We start from the raw sequence: 22,575 nt of genomic DNA, 5'->3' as shown, positions 1-22,575 counted from the left end.
TTCTCTGCCATCTTCTCTGCGCCCGGAATGGTAGGCGCTCCCCGGGGGGTGGGGGCTTGTTGTGTGCTTCTTCCTCACGGGAGCCCATACAGTGGCAGCACCCCATGTCTGTGCACCTCCCGTGGGAGGGGGAATTCCAAGGTGGCACCAAAGACCCCCGCCCCCCCTGGTGTCCACACACTGTCCTATCCCTGCTCCTGAGTGTGGGCAGAACCTGGAATGGATGGGGTGCCACTCTGTGGTTAGGCTGATGTGATATGGCCCAAGGGACTTTATAACAAAGACCCCTGATCAGTGGACTTTTGAGTTCGTTCATCACAAGGATTGTCTGGGTGGGCCTGACCTAATCAGAGACCAGAAGAGACCAGAAGCCTACCTATAGGGGTCAGATCCACAGAGACAGGAAGTAGATGGTGGGGGCCAGGGGCTGGGGGAGGGGCTGGGGAGTCAGGGTTTCATGGGGACAGAGCTTCACTTTGGGAAGATGAGAAAGTTCTGGAGAGGATGGTGGGGATGGTTGCCTGACAGTGTGAGTGTGTTTAATGCCACCGGGCTGTGCACTTACAAATGGTTAGGTTGGTTATATGCTTTTTACCACAAGAAAGAGAGAGAGAGAGAGAGAGAGAGAGAGACCAGAGCAGCAGCAGACACGCTCCTACTGGCTTTGATAAAAGCAAACAGCCACATCGTGAGCTGCCCGTGGGGGAGGCCATGGGAGCTGAGAGCAGCCGCCTGCCAGCAGCCAGCAGGAAAATGGGGCCTCAGTCCTGCAACTGCAGGGCAGTGGATTCTGCCAACCACTCGGTGAGCTTGGAAGGGGACCCTGAGTTCCTAGATGAGAGCTCAGCCCGGCCGATCCCTTGATTTCAGGCTTTTGAGAACCCGAGTTGAGGGCCCAGTTAAGCCACACCCCCGTTCCCTGACACAGAAACCAGGAGATGACAAAGGGTGTTGTCTTAGACCCTAAGTTGGTGGTGATTTGTCATGCAGCGGTAGCTGATTGATACACCTACACCTACCCTGTTGCCTTCCCACGCTCGTTCTGAAACTCACCTCAGCTCTGCCAATTAGAGATAATCATCTCCATGTCACAGAGGAGAAACTAGGAGCAGAGAGAGGCTGAGTAAGTGGCCCAGGGCCACGCAATAACTGTTCTGTGACATTCAAATTAGCTGCATGTGTCACCCAGGCCGGATCGTAAGCTCCTTCAGGTCAGGGATCTCGCCCAACTGCCGGCCGGATGTTTAGCACGTGAAAGAAAGAATGAGGCTCAGGGAGGAGTCCTCACCTGACCTCCTGAGCAGAGAGGTGAGCCTGTGACCAGGACCGGTGGCATGGCGGGGCCAGCGGAGAATGTACTCATCGTGCCCTGGAAGGAGTGATGACCACACTCGGGCTCCCTGGCTGAGTCAGCGGCCGGGGCCAAGGTCTGAGCTCGTGAGCCTCCTGGATTGGGACGCGCCGTCCCTGGGTCCCTGACTAACATCCTGGCCGATTCACAGCTCTGCCCAGACGAGAGGCGAGCTCGGAGCCAGGGCCCTCTGACCGCAGGACTCGCAAAGCCAGGCAGCCCAGAGCCACAGAGAGCCAGGCTGCCAGCTGTGGGTGTCCTTGGCTCGAGCCGGGGCTGCGGAGTGAGGACAGGCATGCAGAGTAGGCGGGAGGAGAGGCAGCCGCACACGCACGTGCCCCTGGCAAACCGGCAACCAGGTCTCCCGCGTCCCAGGGCCGAGGGGCAGGGCCCGCCGGCCCCCTCGACACTGTGAACACTGAGGCCAGGTTGTTCTCTGTGCGGGGCCGTCCTGGCCTCTGTGGGGTGTGGAGCAGCATCCCTGGCCCCCACCCACTCGATACCAGGAGCCCCCCTGTCGTGACAGCCACAGATGTCCCCAGACATTACCCAACGTCCCCTGGGGGGTAGAATCACCCCAGTTGAAACCCTGGTTGAGTGAGTTGATGGTGACAGCACTGCCTGAGGTGCTCCCTCTGGGGCTGCAGGGAGGCCTTCCTGGAGGAAGTGACGTCTGAGTTGAGCATGCCAATGCCCTGGAGCCGACTGGGGTGGGAGGGACCCTCGAGGTGGCGGGAGCAGTGTGTGCCTAGGAGTAGAGGCTGGTTCCAGGATGGTGGGCAGGGGTGCAAGGTGAGGCAGAGGGAGCGAGGAGGCCGTGGGCAGAGACCACCTTATCCTCAGGGCAGTAAGGAGACATAGAGGGTTCCAGCCCCACCCATGGCAACAGTCAGTTGATCTTGTTTTCCAGATTAGGAAACTGAGGCACAGAGAAGGTGAGGGTGCCCCAGTCGCCCCCAGCAGTGGTGGGTAGAGGCCCAGGGGGTTTCAGGGCCGTTTCTACAATGCTTGGGGCTGGGGCCGGGCACTGGAGCCAGGCCCAAGAAGCAGCATCTGCCTCAGCACCTCCCAGCTCCGAGACCCCTGGTCAGGCAGGCATCTGCTCCCACCCTCAGTTTCCCTTTAGTAAAATTGGGGTGATAGCTGCCCCGGCCACCCTGGGCTGCTGCCAGAGGAGATGAGGTCATCAGCTCTGCAGTCCGTGTCCCTGGGCGGCAGTGAGGGCTCTGGACGGATGGGAAGCGTGTCGTGTCACCCCACTGTCACTGGAGTTCTCCCACCTGAGCCCCACGCCCTTCCCCTTTCTGGGCTCTGCCTTCCTTCTTCCTGAAGGTTTCAGGGGTCTTCCAGCTTCTCTGGTATCCATGGAAACCTGGGCCTGAGTGAGGGACCCCCAGGCCCTTCAGCAGGTTGCTGGAGAGCCCTGGACCCCTGCTCCCCGTCCCAGGGCCCCTCCCCTGGACCGAGGGGGAGAAAGAAGTTGGGGAACCGTGGGGACAGAACATACCCCTGGCCCAGAGCCCACGCCCCCGGGAGGTGACCAGCAGGGGTCAACCCTCTGCGGGTCCCGGCCCCGCGTCCACCAGGAAGGACAGCAGCCAGGGCAGTGCTTCCGTGTCCTGAGCTGACCTTGTTTTCCTGATCTCGGGGCAGGAACAGCTTGGCCAGCAGAGTGGACACGTCTAAGCTCAATAAACAGCCAGGGAGCCGGGGGTGGGAGCTGAGGTGCCGGGTCCCCCTGCCTGCCCACCTGCCCTCCCCTCCGTCCTTGGGAATTATCAGGAAAGCTCAGTGGAGCAGGTCCCTGAACCCTTCCCTTAGGACTCTAACATGCTCAGCCACCTCCTGGGGCGGGGGGGTGGTGGATATGCCACCTGGTGACGGTCACCTGTGTTGTGAGGCCACCAGGGTTGCCCTGTTTACGCATGGGCTGCGTTGCTGCACACACGCACACCCAGGACAGGCGCAGGCTCTTGTGAACATTTGGAACATCTTCGTGTGTGTGTGTGTGTGGAAATACAAATGGCATTAAATTCAGCATTTTTAAGTGCACAGTTAAGTGGCATTAAATACATGCACGTTGTCGTGGAACCATCCCCACCATCTGTCTCCAGAACTTTCTCATCTTCCCAAATAGAAACTGTCCCCATGAAACCCTGACTCCCCAGCCCCTCCCCCAGCCCCTGGCCCCCACCATCTACTTCCTGTCTCTGTGGATGTGACTCCTCTGGGGACCTCCCGTGAGTGGAATCAGACAGCACTTGTCCTTCTGTGTTTGGCTTCTCTCACTGAGCATCATGTCCTTGGGGTCCATCCACGGTATAGCAAGTGTCAGAATCTCCTTCCTTTTCGAGGCTGAATCATTTTCCATTTTGTGGAAGAACCACGTTTGTTTATCCATCATCCGTCCATGAATACTTGGGTTCTTTCTACCTTCTGGCTGTTGGGAGTCATGCTGCTGTGAACACAAGTGTACAGTTATCTGTTTGAGACCCCGCTTTCAATTCTTTGGAGTATGAAACATTTTTTTTTTTTTTTAGATTTTAAACTCCCTGGACAACCTCTTGTCCGGTGTGAAGACTAGTGGAATTTTTTTTTTTAATTTTATAGCTACTTTATTTATTTATTTATTTATTTATTTATTTTTGGCTGTGCTGGGTCTTCGGTTCGTGCGAGGGCTCTCTCCAGCCGCGGCAAGCGGGGGCCACTCTTCATCGCGGTGCGGGCCCGCTCTTCATCGCGGTGCGCGGGGCTTTCACTATCGCGGCCCCTCCCGTTGCGGGGCACAGGCTCCAGACGCGCAGGCCGAATAGCTGTGGCTCACGGGCCCAGCCGCTCCGCGGCATGTGGGATCCTCCCAGACCAGGGCCCGAACCCGTGTCCCCTGCATTAGCAGGCAGACTCCCAACCACTGCGCCACCAGGGAAGCCCTGAAACATTTTTTTGTTCTGGTTTGACACCTTGGCCCCAGCCTGCGGGTTACCTGTCCACCCCCCAGGACAGGGGGAACCCAGTCTGAGCTGCAGAATCAGGGAGCTGGGCCAATACGTGGCTTTTCCCTCGCCTACCCTCACGCGGGCCCAGACACCCCTAGGAAGAAAAACTGAGTTTTTGCATCAATAAATATGCCACGGTACAAGAATTCAAAAGGTGCAAATGGTGTCCTGTGAAAATGGTGTCTCCCTCCCACCTGTGCTCCAGCTCTCAGCCTCCCTTCCTGTAAACAAGTGACTTCCTGGTTTCCGGGTCTTTCCCCAGACATGCTCTGCATCCCAGGCACCCTTTGTGGCCGTTAACTTTTTCAGGGCAAAGCTGTGCATTCCTCAAAAGCTTCCACTGACAGGAGTGGTTCAGAGGGAGGCCGGGGCTGGGGGCGCAGAGGGAGCTGTTAGGTCAGCAGGCCTGTGGGGCTTGTCAGCTCTGGGTGAGCTCCCCTGCCAGGCGCTATGGAGCTACGGGGGCCCCACCCATCCCTCGCCTGGCCCCCCGCCTGTACACAGTGGGTTTTTTTTTTGGCCATGCCGTGCGGCATGTGGGATCTTAGTTCCCCAACCAGGGATCTAACCTGCACCCCCTGCAGTGGAAGCAGGGAGTCTTAACCACTGGACCGCCAGGGAAGTCCCACAATGGATATTTAATAATAATAACCTATCCCCGTGTTATGGACTGAATGTTCATGTTCCCCCAGATTCATATGCTGAAGCCCTAACCCCCAGTGGGATGGTGTTTGGAGGTGAGGCCCTTGGGAGTTGATTGGGTTCGGTGAGGTCATGGGGGTTGGGCCTCTAGGATGAGATTAGTGTCCTTATAAGGGGATGAAAAGACCACAGCTCTCTCCGCCATGTGAAGTCACAGCAGGAAGGCGGCTGTCTGCAGGCCAGGAAGTAGGCCCTCACCAGGAACCAGCCATGCCAGCATGGGCTTCCAGCCTCTGAGACAATGAGGAATCATGTCTGTGGTTTAAGCCCCCCAGTCTGCAGGGTTCTGTGATAACAGCCTGAATGGACTAATATATCCAGTCAAAAATAAAAGTAAGTAGAAGCAGTCCCCCCCAAGGCACTGTGAACGCTTTTGAGGACAAGAGTGGGTGAAGGAGACCCTCTGCTAACCAGAGAGGTGTTTGGAGGACGGGCTGGGGTGACCTGGCCCCTCCGTAGGCTGTCAGAGTGTGGGGAAGGGAAACCGCAGAGGGGTGACAGCGTCCTGAGACCACCGTAGCAGATAAACCCAGACTGGGCAGCTTAGAACAACAGAGACTTATTCTCCCACAGTCCTGGAGGCCAGAAGTCCAAGGTCAAGATGTCACAGAGGCTCGGGGGAGGGTCCTTCCTGCCTCTTCCAGCCTCTGGGGCTCCAGGCAGTTCTGGGCTTATGGACACATCAGCCCAGTCTCTGCCCCCATTGTCATGTGACCTTCCCTCTGTCTCTGTGTGTCTCTCCTCTTCTTATAAGGACACCAGCATTGGGTTAGGGCCCATCCTATTCCAGTGTGACCTCATCTTACTTTAACTAATTACATCTGCGAAGACCCTATTTCCAAATAAGGTCACCGAACTAGTCTGCTCAAGCTGCCACAACCAAATACCACAGGCCGGGGCCTTAAACAACAGACACTTATTCTCTTGCAGTGCTGGAGGCTGGACGTCCCAGATTGTGGTGTCGGCAGGGCTGGTCCCCTCTGAGGCCTCTTTCCTTGGTGTGAGGACGGCCGCCTTCTCCCCATGTCCTCACATGGTCTCCCCTCTGTGCATGTCTGTGTCCTAATCTGTCTTCTTATAAGGACCCCAGTCCCATTGGCTCAGGGCCCACCCTCAGGGCCTCATTTTACCTTAATCTCCTCTTTAAAGACCCCATCTCCAAATACAGTCACAGTCTGAGGTCCTGGGGGTCAGGGCTTCCACAGAGGAATTTGGGGGACCAGAATTCAGTTCATATCAGTCACCATCTGAGGTTTCGGGTGGACATGAATTTTGGGGGCACACTGCTCAACCCACCGTGGGGGAGCTGGGTGGAACTCAGTAAGGGACTGTGGCGGGGGGGAGGGTAGGAGGGTGGGTCACAGGGGGAGGGGAGCCTGCAGCAAATAAAAGCACAGTGGACTGGGCTCGCTCTTGGCCAGAGCGAGTCATTTAGCCAAAATGTAACCTCTACCCAGAGCGCAATGCCAGGAGGGGAGCCTTCGTGCCTTTGTAAACGAGAGTGGAAACCAGGGCTGGAGGAGGTCACCCAAGGTCACAGCACAGCCTTGACTGGACAGCATCTCCACCCCGCAAGTCCGTTCCTTGCATGCCACCAGCTGTCCAGCCAGGGGTAACGATGCTGTGGGGACACTCAAGGGTCCCCCAGTGAGGCTGGCACCGTGGCCCTAGAATCCCACCAATCGCTGGGACATTTCCTTGAAATCTCTTTTGCCTGTAATTGCTTAAACATGTTGGATTCTTGCCCGAGATCTTTCCAGTTTGCTTTGAGGGAAAACCACTTCGACTTTTTCCCTTCTTTATAGCATGCTGATCTTGCAGCATGAGTGCCCCCTGGGAGTGCGATGGGCCCTGCCCTGGGGTGCAGTGGGGGGACGGGGTGAGGGCTGTTACTATGTCTGAGGGGTGATCGCAAGGTGGGGCAGGGATCGGGACACCTGACGTGTAGGGACACGGAACAGGACGGTGTCCTGTAGCCAAAGCACAGGGCTGTGGGCTCTTTTTCCTTTATTGAGATATAGTTCACACAGCACACAATTCATCCTTTAAAGTGTTCAATTCAGTGCATTTTAGTACCTAGTTGTGCGACAGCCACCACTAGCTAATTCTAGAACATTCCATCACCCCAAAAGAAGCCCCGTCCCCATCAGCAGTCACTCCCTGTATCCCCCTCCCCAGCCCCTGACAACCACGAACCTACTCTCTGTGTCTGTGGACTTGCCTGTTCTGGACGTTTCCCATCAGTGGAATCACACACTGTGTGTCCTTCTGTGTCTGGCTTCTCTCACTGAGCATCGTGTTCTCAGGGTCCGTCCACGTGGTAGCGAGTGTCAGGGCTTCCCCCCTCTTCATGGCTGCATAATGGTCCACGGTGGTGTTTGCTTTTGAAAGATGTTATGCGATAGACATTTCGATGGTATTGGTATTCTGATGTCTGTTGGGGCCCCACACCCTGTAGGTTTTGGCCTGATTTTATTTATTTATTTTATTTTTTATTTAAAAAAATTTTTTGGCCGCACGTGGCATACAGAATCTTAGTTCCCCGACCATGGATCGAACCCTCGCCCCCTGCGGTGAAAGTGCAGAGTCTTAACCACTGGACCACCAAGAAAGTCCCTGGCCTGATTTTTTTTTTTTTATTAATTTTTACTTATTTATTTTTGGCTGTGTTGGGTCTTTGTTTCTGTGTGAGGGCTTTCTCTAGTTGTGGCGAGCGGGGGCCACTCTTCATCGCGGTGCGCGGGCCTCTCACTATCGTGGCCTCTCTTGTTGCGGAGCACAGACTCCCAGACACGCAGGCTCAGTAGTTGTGGCTCACGGGCCTAGTTGCTCTGCGGCATGTGGGATCTTCCCAGACCAGGGCTTGAACCCGTGTCCCCTGCATTAGCAGGCAGATTCTCAACCACTGCATCACCAGGGAAGCCCACCCTGGCCTGATTTTAAACAAGCACTTGCTACAAACTTGCTGTAATGGAGATCAACAGTAGCAGACTTTTTGGTAAAGGGCCAGACCTTAAATATTTTCGTTTGCAGGCCAGGCTGTCTCTGCAGAAACTACTCAACTCTTGTATCTTGAAAGCCACCAGAGACAATACCTGAGGGAAGGGGCGTGGCTATGTGCCAGTAAAACTTTATTTACAAAAAATGTGCAGAGGGCCGGATGTGGCCCTCGGACCAGAGCTCACCAACCACTCTTTAGGACAGAGGTTCTCCAGCTTTTTGGTCTTGAAGGCTCCAAAGAGCTTTTTTTAAATTTGGGTTATATTTATCAAAAGTTAGCAGATTCAAAATTAAAACTGAGAAAAATCTTAAATATTTATTAATTCATTTTAAAATAACAAGAATAAGCCCTAAATGGCATTTTTAAATGGAAAGTAACTTTTTTTTTTCCAAAACAAACAAAGAATTAGTGAGAAGATGGCCAGGAAAACCCAGAGGCTTTCACTGCCCAGAGATGACTGAGGACACGTGAGTGGCGACTGAACAGAGTGTAAGGATCCTGGGGCAGGACAAGGACATTGGGGGGAAAACTAGGGAAATCTGAATAAAGTGTCCCCATGTCACTTTCCCAGCTGTGACAAACTCACCCCGGGGAAGGGTAGTTGGGGAAGGGCAGACGGCACTCTCTCTACTGTCTTTGTAACTTTTCTGTAAACCCCAGATTATTTCAAAGTACACGTTTGTTGAAAAAAACAGGACAGAACAAAACAACTGTGTGGTCGAGTGAGCACTCCATCACAGTCAGAGGAGGGTGAGGATGGCGTCGGGGAAAGCGGCTGGAGAATCCGGGGAGGGGGGGTTGGTGGCTGGAGAGTGAGTGGCAGGTCAGACCGTCAGTCAGAATACTGACCCGGGGCTTCCCTGGTGGCACAGTGGTTGAGAATCTGCCTGCCAATGCAGGGGACACGGGTTCGAGCCCTGGTCTGGGAAGATCCCACATGCTGCGGAGCAACTAGGCCCGTGAGCCACAATTACTGAGCCTGCGCGTCTGGAGCCTGTGCTCCGCAACAAGAGAGGCCGCGATAGTGAGAGGCCCGCGCACCGCGATGAAGAGTGGCCCCCGCTCGCCGCACCTAGAGAAAACCCTCGCACAGAAGCGAAGACCCAACACAGCCATAAATAAATAAATAAACAAATACTTAAAAAATTATATGTGTTAAATGTTTAAAAAAAAAAAAAAAAAAAGAATTCCGACCCGGCGCCCAGCACAGGCCAAGGGTGGTCGTAGGTGCCGGCCATGGTGGTGAATGAAGCCCTGCCCTCCAAGGACAGCGCTGGCACAGATGCCCAAGCAAACAAGAAGGACAAAACAGGACTTCCCCGGCGGTCCAGTCCAATGGTTATGACTCCACGCTTCCAATGCAGGAGACGCGGGTTCTATCCCTGGTCAGGGAGCTAAGATCCTGCATGCCACGCGGAGCGGCCAAAGAGAAAAAAAGGGCAAGAGGAAGAAATCAGGAAATGTGCCTGGTGGGGCCGAGCAGAGAGATGAGAGCCCGGGGTCCAGGGAGGTCTCGGAGGAGGTCGCGTCTACGTCCACGCCGGCCAGGGGGCTAGGGAGGGCATCCGACGCAGAAGGCAGGCGCCGAGGGGGAGGGAGCTCCAAGGGCTCCCTGCAGGCAGGGGCTTGCAGGGTGGGAGGTGGGAGGTGGTGTGCAGGGCACGGACAGTCGTGAGGCCTGACGGCCAGGCGTCCTGGAGAATGGCCCTGTGTCCAGGCTGGTCTCGTGCTTTTGATCAAACCGATGGGGGCCCAAGGCTTGCAGCCCCCGAGGCAGGGTCAGAGCCGCAGTGGCAAGTCGGGCTCAGCCCCGAAGAGCGCAGTCCCTCGTCTAGGCCAGTGGGTCTCAACCAGGGGCGATTCTGCCCCCAGGGACACTGCGCCATGTTCGGGGCATCTGTGGTTGTCATGATGGGGGACGGGGTGTGGCATCAAGTGGGCGGGAGGCCAGGACGGCTGCCCCACAGAGGATGACCCCGCCCTGATGTCAGCAGTGCCGTGGGGGGGACCCTGTGTTAAGTATTTGGAAAAAGCATTGAGTCCGATCCCTGCTCACTCTGGGCACTTGGGTTTAGAGCCAGGCTTGCACACACGTGGACTCCAAATCGCTCTCTGCTTGGAAACTCAAATGCCTGTGACCCTGGGCTTCCCTACCCTCCCGCACCCCCATCCTGAGCGTCCCCCCAGGCTTTGGTGGCCCACATGGCGCTCAGAGGGAGGAGGCCTCAGAAACTCCTTCGTCTTGCAGCTGTGGGGTCAGCGACAGGATCTTCAGGGCCAGGTACGAGATGAAAACCCGAGCCCCTTGCTCAGAAGTTTCCTGGAGATTCCAGACGGTGAGAGCAGAGCATTAAAGCAAGGGTGGGCCCTGGGCCAGCGCTGGCTCGCTCTGAGGTCGAGGCCAGGAGAGGGGGGGCGCTGGGCCCCAGGTCCCTCCCCCTTCCTCTGCCTCATCCCCTTCGGGTGCCCCACCTACGGGCGAGGCCAAGCTGCTGTCCTTGGCGCCCGGCCATGTTTACTTCACCCGCCCCAGTGTGCTGGGCCGGGCTGACCAGGAAGGGGCTGGGAAAGATGGTCCTGCTCACAGGGCGGTCTCCAGGGCCATGGCTGCAGACCCAGGGACAGCACAGGGCCCAGGCCGGAACCCTTGGTCCGTGTCCTCCCAGCCCGTCCCCCCCGACCCCAGCAGCGGGGGCGGTGGCTTCTCTCCCCCCTTCCCCCCCGCCCCGCGTGTTGCTGACGTGCAGACGGGACACGCCACCTGAGTGGAGTGGGAAGGAGAGGAGGCCATTCAGAGACACTGAGCTCACCTGGGTTGTACCGTCTGACCATCAGCAGTTTATGCTGGTGTCCAGTGTGAGCAGGGACCAGGCTCAGTTTTCTCCCAAATAATTAACCCAGGGTCTCCCCCCTCGGCGCTGTGGATATTGGGCCGGGTCCTCCTCTGTGGGGAGCCGTCCTGGGCACCGCGGCGTGTGGAGCGGCCTCCCTGGTCCCCACGCACTAGATGCCAGGGGCACCCCCCGTCGTGACGACCACAGATGTCCCCAGACTGTTCCCAGGGTGAGAGCCACCCCCAGTCCAGGCCCTCTGAGGGGCAGGCAGGGTGCAGAAGCTGAGGAGTCCCGCCCTCCCGGGGCAGCTGGGTCCCTTTAGCAGCACCTGCCGGGAACAAGCCTGGGGTCACGCAGAGCGGCCGCGGCCGCAGTGCCAGGAACACAGCCCGGCCTCTGCTGGATTTCTTGGCTGTGATGCACAAGGGCTGGGAACTGTGCTTTCCAGGGATTGGGCAACCAGAAATCTCAGCATCTGTGTTCTCCGCTTCAACACACAGCAGCCCAGCAACCTCAAATATGTCCGGCGTCCACACGGGGCCCTGGGCAGAGGGGCTGACCAGCTGCTTCCAAAGTCATTTCTATTATCGGACCAAGACGGGGTAGTGGGGTCTCATCGGGGCTGATCCTGCCCCAGGGGACACTGAGCGATGTCTGGGGACGCCTGTGGTCATCTTGACTGGGGTGCTCCTGGCATCAAGGGGGAGGGGGCCAGGCACGCTGCTCCATCACCCACAGCGCCCGGGACGGCCCCACAGAGGATGACCCGCCCCAGTGCTGTCTCCGGACTCCTAGTCCTGGGAGCTCATGATTCTGGTCTTGGGTCCACGGGGTGATGTCAGGACGCTGGTGCAGCCCCCTCTCTGTCATGGGTGGGGGTCATGGGTCTGCAGGAAACGCGCCCTGTCTGAAGCTCCTGCACACCCCGCATGAACAGCGCACTGTCCTCTGTGGGACGCGGGGATCGGGGAGGTGGGACGTCGTCCTGACGCCCTGTCCCCGATACCTCAAAGCCCTTTCAGGGCAGCCCAGGGTCTTGACGGCCACAGCCTTGCACAGTGATGTCAGCAGACAGCTCCATGGCCGCTGGCCTGCGGCTTCCAAGAAGCTCACACCCGCTCCCGGGAAGGAGCTGTGGGGACCCGCCTGTTTTCCAGCAAGCTCTGTGTCGGGGAGCTGAGGGAGGTGGACGGGGAGTCAGGGCCCAGCCCAGGCAGCTCCCAGGCAGCTCCTGCAAACTCCCTCCCAACCCATATGGAGCTGCAGGTCCCACTGCCAGGCTACCGTCTCCAGGCTGAGTCAGAGCTGCGTCACGTGGAGGAAGGAAACGCCAGCTCAGCAGCCGCAGAGGCAGCCTTAGAAGCTTTGTCAGGTCATGTGACCTCCCTGCTCGGAGTGCCCCCTCCCCAATCTCCCAAGGGCTACAGCTCACCTCTCAGTGGCCACAGGGCCTGTCAGCTTTTGACCTCGCCACCCGCTGCCCCAAAAGGCATCTTCTCGCCCCAGGACATTTGCACGAGCTGCACCCCCACTGCCGCCACCTTTCCTCCAAATATCCACACGGCTGCCCCTCATCTCTTTAGGGTCTGTGCTCCAGTGTCCCCTTCCAGCGAGGGCTCTCCTCTCCAGCCCGTCCTTGAATCCCACCGCCCTCTCCCCACCAACACCCCCGGTCCTTCTGAACTGCCTCACTTTTCTCCATGACGCTTCCGAGTAAAACTGTCTCTATTTCATGTAGTTATTTGTGTGCATGTTTCTCTCCCCCATCTAGAATGTTAGGTTCACTGGGCTTGCCCAGAGGTCAGTGGTCAGCACACTTTTTCCAGAAAGGGCCAGAGAGGGAATATTGTCGGCTTTGCAGGCTGACACTCTCCGTCAAGACGACTCAGTTCTGCCCTTGTAAATTACCGGTCATGCTGTGTGCCAATAAAACTTTATTTAGGAGAATTTGTGTCAGGTGATTACGGAACGGAATGTGTCTTGGGGAACATCCCACCGAGGATGACCCAGCCCGGATGTCAGCAGTGCCGCTGGGAGACCCTGCCTCTACCCCACACGCGTTGGGTTGTGACCTCTGGAAGTTTCCACGGTGCACAAACGTTGGGTGGCCCACCCCTGAGGCTCACTCTTGCCACAGCCTTCCAAGTGACCACACGTTCTTCTTACGGTCACACTCGTGACCGGCGAGGCAGGCTGGGCTTATCCTGAGGCTCATCCCGTGCTGGTCCAGCGCTCTCATCTTCCTCGCGGGACGCCGGTCGCCGGGCTCGGCCCGTGAGCACTCCTGCTTCGCTGAGTCCGCTCGGGTCGGCCCGGGAGCTGGTGCCGTGGGTCTTGCAGCAGTAACATCAGCAGCCCCCCACGGGGTTCTCTTTCTGCCCGGCCCTTGCCCCTGCTGGTGCAGGGGGACAAAGACCCACAGGGGACATGACATGATCGCCCTGCAGCAGCCGCCTGGAAGGCACGTGGGGTTTGCCGCTGCCCAGCCTGGCGTAACCACATTCTGGGGTGGCCGTCAGGACATGAGGGGACAGCAAGTGCCCATTGCTTGAGGGCCACCCCTCAAGGCACATTGCAGGGTGCCCTGTGTCCTTGATCCCAGCAGACCCTCGAGTCACTGCAGAAATCACAGCTGCGAATTCCAGAAGTGTTCAGAACAGGCAGATCCACAGAGAGAGAGAGTGGGTTCGTGGTTGTCACGGCCTGCGGGAGAAATGACTGCTGATGGGGGTGGGGTTTCATATGGGGGAGATGAGAATGTCCTGGAATTAGATAGAAGTGATGGTTGTACAAATGCCAGTGAGCTGAACAGTGTAACATGATTAAAATGGTAGCTTTTATGTTATGTGCATTTTCACCCCCGCCCCCCAGGCCCAGATGTGCAGGGGCCCCGCACAGACCTGGTAGGCAGGGAGTGGATGGTGTTCACGAAGCTCCTCACCGCGTGAGCCTGCTCAGGCCGCCAGGTAGGGGCTGTCCTCCCGCCCTCCCTCTGTCCGTCTCTCCAGCTGATTTGGCCCCCAGACATGGCCCCTCAGGCCTCTGTGGCCTTCTTGGGCTGTGGGACCCATGGTTCTGGCAGGAACGGGTCAGGCTCCCCGACGTCCCTCGGAGCCCTGGGGCAGGCCCAGGGAGCATGGCTCCGTGGGGACCTTTTGTGTTGTATGTGCCCGTCCTTTGTGCTTGTGGGGTAGGTCACCCCCAGTGTGACAACCACAGAGGTCTCCAGACATGGCAGTGCCCCAGGGGGCAGGACTGCCTGGGTGGAGAACGGATCTAGGGCAGTGCCCCAGGCTCCGAAGCGAACATCCAGGAGCTGGGCCTGTGCAGAGGGGGCTGACCCAGCCTGGGCGAGGGGAGGGGAGGCCCCCGTGAGAAGCAGCGTTTCAACCAAGGTGGTCCGGGCGGCATGCTCGCCCCCGTCCATCACAGGAGGCCTGTGCCCAGGGCCCACCAAAGTGCTTTCACTTCTGTTAAAATCAGTCGACCGAGAGTGAATGTCTTAATGATATATAATAACAACCTAGCCTGGTTTGTATTCATCTTCACACCTGTGCAGTTAATAAACTATAACTTTCCGGGTTGCTGTTTGGAGGCAGGGGCCTACCAAGGCAAACCTGTCTCGGGCTCGCGCCCCACAGGTACACCCCACAGTGCCTGGGAGGGCCGCCACAGAGAATGACCCCGCCCCAGTGTCAGCAGTGCCGAGGGGGGGACCCCTGCATTTATTATTTGGAAAAATACTGAATTTGATCCATAGCACAGCTTGGACTCCAGAATAAATCCCCAATGGTCAGCCGGTATAAGCCAGGGTGACCCTCAGTGTCTGTGAGTCACCTCCTCTCCCTACCCCTCAGGTGTGTATTTAACTGTATGTAGCAGCATCCCAGGACCTCAGAGGTCACATGGTCATGGAACGTAGTCTCCTGAGGGTCCGTGGAATCCCTAACCCAGGGGGGGTCTCACCTGCCCTAAATCAGTGCAGGTTTTGCACGTCCTCCCCCTTCATTCTCAGGCTCCTCGAGGGCTGGAACCCCTCCTTACTCACCACTAATACCCAACACCTGGGGTCCACCTGCCACACTGCCAGGCGGACGTCGTGCTGCCCATGCAGCCGTGGCCACCAGGTGGCAGCACAGCCCTCCCGCTGGCTGGCATTTCTGGCTCCCGGTTCCAGCATCCCAGAAACACCGCAGTCTAGACGCCCGCTGGCGGGATTCCTCTCCCCTGAAGTCAGTCTGCGGAGACCTTCGCGATCCTGATGCTCGGTCATCATCTCCCACCGTGCATTTCCAGGCTGTCTCGCCAGGGGCCAGATCACTGGGCTGAGCGGCTTCATGATGATCTGGGCAGGGGCAGCCCCGGCACAGCACCAGGGGCCCCCTGCTTCTCGGAAAGCGGGCGGGGAAGGGAACCGGCCCCACAGCAGATTCACTGCAGGCCGCCATCAGGGCCAGCGCGACCGGCTGAGCTGCGGGGTGGGGGGGGGTGACGGTTTCTGTGTACGACTATGGCCTTTCTCCCAGCTGGCCCTCAGCCTGCGCTGGGTCTGGCTTTGAGTTTCTTCTCTTTGCTGCCTTTTGGGAACTGAGAGTCTCAAACTAAGTGCTCAGAAGACAGATGTGCGCACCCTAGGCCACACTGAAGCCCAGCCAGCCAGGGAGAAGCATACCCCGCCCCGCTCCAAGCCCCTTCTGAAATGGGGCGGCATCTTGCAGAGGTTACAGCTGGTCTTTGTCATCCCTCCTTGGGCTGCCCAAGCTCACCCCCTGTGGCTGAGACCCTTGAAATGTCTTCATCCAACAATACGCGCCTCTGAAGGTTTGGGGGTGGAGACTGAGCAACGCTCCAGGCCAGGCAGGGCTGAGGGAAGTGCCCGCTGGTGCCACCTACAGAACAAATAATTTTCTAAGAAAGTGCTGACGTGCTCCCTTGAAGCCTGATAAGGTGGCAGTGTGGTGGAAAGTTTCCCGAGGGAAGCTCTGCTGACACGGGGAGAGGCCAGCGGCCTCCTCGCCTCCTCCCCCAACACACACAAACCAGGATCGTCTTCAGAAGGGCCTCACCAGCAGGGCGCATCCGCGGCAGGTGCTTTGGGGTGGCACGAACCCGCACCTCGCCGCCTGCCCTGAGCCCTCTTCTCCTTCTTAGGGAAGTTTGTCCTAAGGGCCCTGGGGGGTCAAGAGGGAGAAGGGCCTGGCATTCATGGAGAACCTGCCAAGTGCTGGCACTCTCATCCCCCAGCGACGCCACCGATAGGGGCTTTATTCTGTCGACAAGGAAACTGGGACTTAGAAGACAGCGCCAGCTGCCACTCCAGACCAACAGAAAACAAAAAATGAACCCTAGCTTGTACCCCATTTCCTGTAGGTCATTGTGCGTTGTGCTGGCCCCTTCCAGGTTCTGGCAGCCTGGCTGATGGACCCTTTAACAGGCGGGACCCTTCTAGGTGCCAGGTACCAGAACATGCTGGGCAAGCGTCACTCCCACCCTCCAGCTCTTCTGCACAACTGGGATTCTAGAAATGTCCAAAATGCGGCTCAGAGAAGGGAACCTGAGGACCACTAGCAAGTAGTCAGCTGCGCTGGGTTACCCACTCGGATCCATTAGGCCCAAATCAAAGGGCTGAGACCAGGGTGCAGAGAGCCAGGCATTGGAGAAAAATCTAAGGGGGCACCAAAAACCTCAGTGATCAAGGTAAAGAATATTGAATGTAAAGTGAAAATTAACTAGTTCAACTTAATCTTATCTATTTAATCTAATTAGATTTCATTTAAAAGTAAAATGTTTTGATGTGACATTAGTATTTCTATTAAAAATCCAAAAGCAAAGCAAAAATCCATGATGAACTGAATTTCAAAATTTTTTTTAAAATTTTATTTATTTATTTATTTATTTTTGGCTGTGTTGGGTCTTCGTTTCTGTGCGAGGGCTTTCTCTAGTTGCGGCAAGCGGGGGCCACTCTTCATCGCGGTGCGTGGGCCTCTCACTATCGCGGCCTCTCTTGTTGCGGAGCACAGGCTCCAGACGCGCAGGCTCAGTAATTGTGGCTCACGGGCCTAGTCGCTCCGCGGCATGTGGGATCCTCCCAGACCAGGGCTCGAACCCGTGTCCCCTGCATTGGCAGGCGGATTCTCAACCACTGCGCCACCAGGGAAGCCCCCTGAATTTCAAAATTTTAAATCAAGAGAGGACCAGTCATTCTGATTTTTCCTCTTGACTGGGACTCCAAGATGGATGTCACGGCACCGTTCACAATCCTGTCTTGATTTTAAAATGTCAATATCCAGGTCATGGTGGATTTTGTGCATTCGTTTTGATTTTTTACAACAGCGCATTAAGATATTTATCTTGATCGTTGGGTTTTTGGAGGGTCCCCTTCTGAAGATCCTCACTCCCCATCATCCCAGGGCGTGTAGATGCCTATCGGATAGATGTGCACCTGCCGTTGTAAAGAGTTACACTTCCCAGAAGCCAGCTGCAGGCTGCAGAATGGGGAGGCCTGGTCTGGGGCATTTCAGGGATGGCAAAGGTGACAAGGGAGTCAGGTGACCCAGTGAGTCCACTCCAAGAGAATCAAAGAGATACTCAAGCATACACACCCAAGTGTATGTGGAACCCAAGTGTCCATCAGCAGATGATGGATAAACACAAGGTGGTCCATCCACACACTGGAGCATCGCTCAGCCATGAAAAAGGGTGAAGCACCGACAGTCACTGCAACGCAGATGGACCCTGAGAACACGATGCTCAGTGAGAGAAGCCAGACACAGAAGGACACACAGGGTGTGATTCCATTGATGGGAAACGTCCAGAACAGGCAGATCCAGACACAGAGAGTAGGTTCCTGGTTGTCAGGGACTGGGGATGGGATGGGGTGACTGCTGATGGGGACGGGGCTTCCTTTGAGAACGTTTTGGAACCAGATAGAGGTCGAGCCTGCACAACACTGTGACTGCACATGATGCTGGTGGAATGTTCACTTTCAAATGCTTACTTTGATTTTATGAAAACCTCATGTCAATTCTTAAAAAAGTTTGCAGAAGGAAGTGTGGCTTTAGAGCAGGCACGCAGGTCCGGGCTGTGTTCACAGGCCTGCAGGCATCTGACGGAGGCCGTGGTGCTGGCCGAGAGGGTGCCAGCAAACCACAGACCTGGGAGGCCCCCGGGGCCCCGGTGTCCTGCACTTCTGTCCACCGCACGGGGGAACTTGGGGACCCTCCCTCCGAGCTCTTTGCAGGAGGAGGAAGGGGCCCTGAGCACCTTGGCCCGGGATGTCCGGCGGAAGCGAGGGAAGCTCTGCCAGAGTCCCCGCCTCGTGACTCTGGGCTGAGTCCAAGACAGCACATGTGTGCCTGCATCCGGGGCCACGTGAGCCAGCTGCCTGTGTCCCATCGCAAACCTGTGTCCCTCGGGAAGATCATGTGCTGTACCCTCGGCTCCCACGGTGCTGGCCGTGCTTGCCACCTCTGTCGGAATATCCACGTGCCCCCTCCCGCCCCACCATGTGTGTGTCTGTGTGTGTGTGTGTGTGTGTGTGCACGCACGCGTGCACACACGCACACGCGCACAGAAAAACTCCCAGGTCCCATTTGTAATCTCTGTTCGCAAGTCTGCCCTTGCATGGCATCGGGTTTCTGTTTTTCACCGGGCAGATCCTGTGTAGGCAGAACCTTTGCTGAATCAGATCTCACTGTCTCGTTTAGACTTTGCTCCTCCTCTGTCCCTTCCCCGCCCCCCCCCCCTCCACCTACTCGCCACCTGCAAACCGTTCTGACTTTTAGGTGTCAAAACTGACGTGTTTTGCGCTGCACGGTGGCCCAGCAGCCAGCAGGCTCTGTCTCACCTTTCTCTCAAATGCCATCTGACCTCAGGAGCCCCTCGAGGGGCTGCCTGTAAGCTCCCGTGACCTTCCCGGCATCTCCTCCGCCGTGGCCCGCGTGCGTGCTCTCTGACAGCTGGCCAGGCAGGAACCTGTTTGCTGCTGTTGGCTGCAGCTGCAGGCCAGGCTCTCTCAGGCTGCTCCCTAGAAAGCCTCTCACTTGTTTTTAGTGGTGACCACGGGTTAATCCTGACACCCACCACGCCGTTTCCCACAGCAGGTGGCGGCAGCCCCGCAGCTTAAGTGGGGATGACGGGGGATGCCACCAGGGTGGGTCCCAGTGCCACGCTGAGCCCCGGATGCTAAGCTGACCCCGGGCGGATTTTATTTTCCATCTTCATTTTTCTTGTTTTTTCTTATTTATTTATTCATTTTTGGCTGCGTTGGGTCTTCATTGCCACGTGCATGCTTTCTCTAGTTGCGGCGAGCGGGGGCTACTCTTTGTTGCGATGCGCGGGCTTCTCATTGTGGTGGCTTCTCTTGTTGCGGAGCACGGTCTCTAGGCAGGCAGGCTTCAGTAGTTGTGGCACACGGGCTCTAGAGCGCAGGCTCAGTAGTTGTGGTGCATGGCCTTAGTTGCTCCGCGGCATGTAGGATCTTCCCGGACCAGGGCTCAAACCTGTGTCCCCTGCATTGGCAGGCGGATTCTTAACCACTGCGCCACCAGGGAATTCCCTTCATTTTTCTTTTTCCTTTTTTTTTTTTTAATTTTTTTGGCCATACCCTGCAGCATGTGGGATCTTAGTTCCCCGACCAGGGTTGGAACCTACGCCCCCTACAGTGGAAGCGCCGAGTCTTAACCACTGGACCGCCAGAGAAGTCCCCTCCCATCTTCATTTTTCAAAAAAAATTCCACCATTTTAATCTTTCTGTAGCGGACAATTCATTGGCATTTAGCACATCCACAGTGTTGTGCAACCAGCACCACTGCCTGGTTCTGGAACTCTCCTGTCGGCCCAAATGGGAGCCTTATCAGCTCCGTGTGGGGTCATCCTCCAGGAAGACAGCACCGCCTCGCCCGTTGCTTCAGCTGCCTTCTCTCCGGGGCAGGCCGCCTGGTGCTGGGCATGGGGGCATTCCTGTCAGCATGCACGTCAGCCCTGGAGAGAGACTTCGCGATTGGCTGAAGAATGACCCCACCCCAAAGATATCAGGTCCTAAGTCCCAGGAACCTGTGACTCTGTTACCTGAGCAGGCGAAGATTTTGCAGGTGTGATTTAATGAAGGCTTTTGAGATGGGGAGATTATCCTGGTGGGCCCTTGATGCAGTCATAAGGAGGAGACAGAGGGACTTCCCTAGCAGTCCAGTGGTTAGGACTCTGAGCTTCCACTGCAGGGGGCGCGAGTTTAATCCCTGGTCCAGGAACTAAGATCCTGCATGCCACGCGGTGCGGCCAAAAAATTTAAAAAGTTAAAAAAAAAAAGAAAAAGAAAGAGGCAGGAGGAGATTCTGCACAGACACAGAGGAGAGGCCACAGAAAGACAGAGGCAGAGACTGGAAGGCCGCGACCACAAGCTCAGGACACCGCGGCCCCAAGAGCTGCAGGAGGTGGGAAGGACCCTCCCCTGGAGCCTCCTGGGGAGGTGAGGGAGCGCATCCCTGCCGCACCTGGATTACAGCCCAGTGATGCTAATTTCAGACTTCCGGCCTCCAGAACTGCAGAGAATAAATTTCTGCTGCCTTAAGCCACCAAATCCGTGTGGTTTGTTGCAGCAGCCCCAGGAAACTAACACAGACTGCACAAAGGTACCCAACCTTCCCCCAGAATTCAGTTGCTTTCCTGGGCCCTCCGGGCCGACTGTTTCTTTTTTTAAAGAATAATTTTATTTATTTATTTATTTTTGGCTGCGTTGGGTCTTCGTTGCTGCGTGCGGGCTTTCTCTAGTTGCGGCGAGCGGGGGCTACTCTTCGTTGTGGTGCGCGGGCTTCTCATTGCAGTGGCTTCTCTTGTTGCGGAGCACAGGCTCTAGGCACCCGGGCTTCAGTAGTTACAACACGTGGGCTCAGTAGTTGTGGCTCGCAGGCCCTAGAGCACAGGTTCAGTAGTTGTGGCGCATGGCCTTAGCTGCTCCGTGGCATGTGGGATCTTCCCGGACCAGGGCTCGAACCCGTGTCCCCTGAATTGACAGGCGGATTCTTAACCAGTGCGCCAGCAGGGAAGCCCCTGGGCTGACTATTTCTAAGGTGGGGGGAAGCCCCAGCTGGATTTTGCCCTTCCCACAACATCTGTCTCTGGGAAAAGCATACCAACAGACCACACTCCATCCCTGAATGTGGGGAGGGGGAGATGCAGACCCTCGAGGCGAGAAGTGGAGAACATGGGGAGAGGTCTCCTTGCCGTGGTTCAGAGGCATGGAGCAGAAAACGTCCAGTTCCTCAAAAAAAGAAACATCCCTCCTGGGAATTCCAGTGGTCCTTTGGCAGTCCAGTGGTTAGAGCTCAGTGCTTTCACTGCCGAGGGTGCAGGTTCAATCCCTGGTCGGGGGACTAAGATCCTACAAGCCGAGCAGTGCGACCAAAAAGAAAAAAGAAAAAAAATGAAACGCCCCTCCCTCTTGAGTTGAGGTCCCCTGTCTGTGAAATGAATCTCTGTGAGGCAAACTCTGAAATTCTTCCCAGCTCTTAATGCCCTACAAAAAAACAAAAACAAAAAAAATCTGTGAACAATGAATAAAAACAAACTTACGTTACCCTCCCAAATGCAGAAGCTGCATTCTCCAGATAGTTGGGTTTCCTATATTTAGCCGTCACCCCGTCAGCATGAGCCCTGCATAGTTTTGGGCAGTTTCGGGTCCAGGCTCCGCGAACAAGGGCCTGAGTTTGCATTTCCCAGCCTGGGATGGTTGGATTCCTTGGGCTTCTCCAGAGAGCTTCCACTGTCTGCAGCCTGGAGGGGTGGAAAGAACACAGCAGGTCGGCTCTTGGTAGCAGGATGCCCGCCCTGCCCCACCCTTTCACCCTCGCCAGCCCCCGACCTATGACCTCTCAACGCTTCTGTGCCCAGCGCCTGCCCCAGAGCCCAGGGTCTGGGTTCCAGCCTTGATCTGGCCTGTCCTCCCCGGCCTTACACTTCAGTGGTTACTACTCTCACCCTCTGACCTCATCTGGTTGGTAAATATCAACCGGGCTATAAAAGGCAATTCTGATGGAAGAAAAAGTGGAAAAGAGGAGAGGCGTGGCCTGCTGCCCGGGCTGAGACTGGCTTCTGCTTCGCAGCCTGGCGTCTGGGACTCATTTGATTCCCAGAATACCATCGGTGGTGGCTCATGCTGTTAGTGGCTTGTGCTCAGATGCTCCAGGGCCCTGGCCCCAGGTGTCCCCACGGTCCGCCCGCCATCCGCAATCTCCCTTCATCAGCTCGCCGAGTTGGGGGCTGGTGTGACCTGGGGCCCTCACACAGACTGTTCTTTTCTGCTGATTGCTTCTACCCGAGGCCCAGAGGGAGTAGAGCGAAGCCAGAGACTGTGGGTGGTTCAGCCTCGGTGAGAATCACGTCTGGGGCCAACAGGCTTCCTTCCGGGGGACGCCTCCAAAACGCTCCTCGCAGCTTCTGGAAGGAGCGGGAAGGACCCTCTGGGATTCCCACCGCCTTTTCTTTTCCTGGCTGGCATCTTGCGGGGGCAGGTGACATCCGCTCTCTTTCTGCAGGTGCCTCTCTTTTCCTGCTGCCCAGCAGTGGGGACACTGGCGGGAGGGCAGGGGCGACAGAGGCGTATACCGCATGGAGGGCCGTGAACCTGCAAAACGGCACGGCCCTCAGCGGGACCCCTCCATCGCATCACCTTGGAAACACTGGGCGGTCAGCGGT

General features: G+C 56.8%; 1 protein-coding gene and 1 long non-coding RNA gene across 3 annotated transcripts in view; one reads left to right on the top strand and one right to left on the bottom strand.

Annotated features, from left to right (window-relative positions):
• Positions 1-22,575, top strand: part of GNG7 (G protein subunit gamma 7) — a 156,972-nt gene that overhangs the window by 57,715 nt on the left and 76,682 nt on the right. The gene's annotated exons all lie outside the window — the stretch shown is intronic.
• Positions 19,710-21,873, bottom strand: LOC130707237 (uncharacterized). The gene is made up of 3 exons (XR_009007138.1): positions 21,750-21,873; positions 21,454-21,654; positions 19,710-21,262 (listed from the first exon to the last, which is right to left on the bottom strand). It is a non-coding gene; the product is annotated as an uncharacterized LOC130707237 (long non-coding RNA).

The sequence above is a fragment of the Balaenoptera acutorostrata genome, chromosome 2, assembly GCF_949987535.1.
Source record: "Balaenoptera acutorostrata chromosome 2, mBalAcu1.1, whole genome shotgun sequence".
NCBI lineage: Eukaryota > Metazoa > Chordata > Mammalia > Artiodactyla > Balaenopteridae > Balaenoptera > Balaenoptera acutorostrata.
Note: the sequence above shows the minus strand (reverse complement) of the source record. Positions and strands in the feature narration are given on the sequence as shown.